Below are 242 nucleotides of genomic sequence, written 5' to 3' on the forward strand. Positions count from 1 at the left end.
TGATCTCTGAGCCACAGCAGATCTTCCCTCTGATGCTTCATGAGCCAGGCTGCAGAGCCCACCCTGGGAGGACATCAACCCAGCCAAGATCCCAGAGCACACCAGAGGGGCCACGAGAGACCCGTTTCAAGGCAGAAGGCTCCTTTTGCTTGAAGCAATAAGAAGGGGAGGGGAAAAAAACCCGACAACTTTTGCTGGCTGGGGTGAAGAATGCAGCTGAAACCTTCTTCCTCAGGGAGCAG

This window comes from Merops nubicus, unplaced genomic scaffold, assembly GCF_000691845.1.
Source record: "Merops nubicus isolate BGI_N331 unplaced genomic scaffold, ASM69184v1 scaffold29941, whole genome shotgun sequence".
NCBI classification, from domain to species: domain Eukaryota; kingdom Metazoa; phylum Chordata; class Aves; order Coraciiformes; family Meropidae; genus Merops; species Merops nubicus.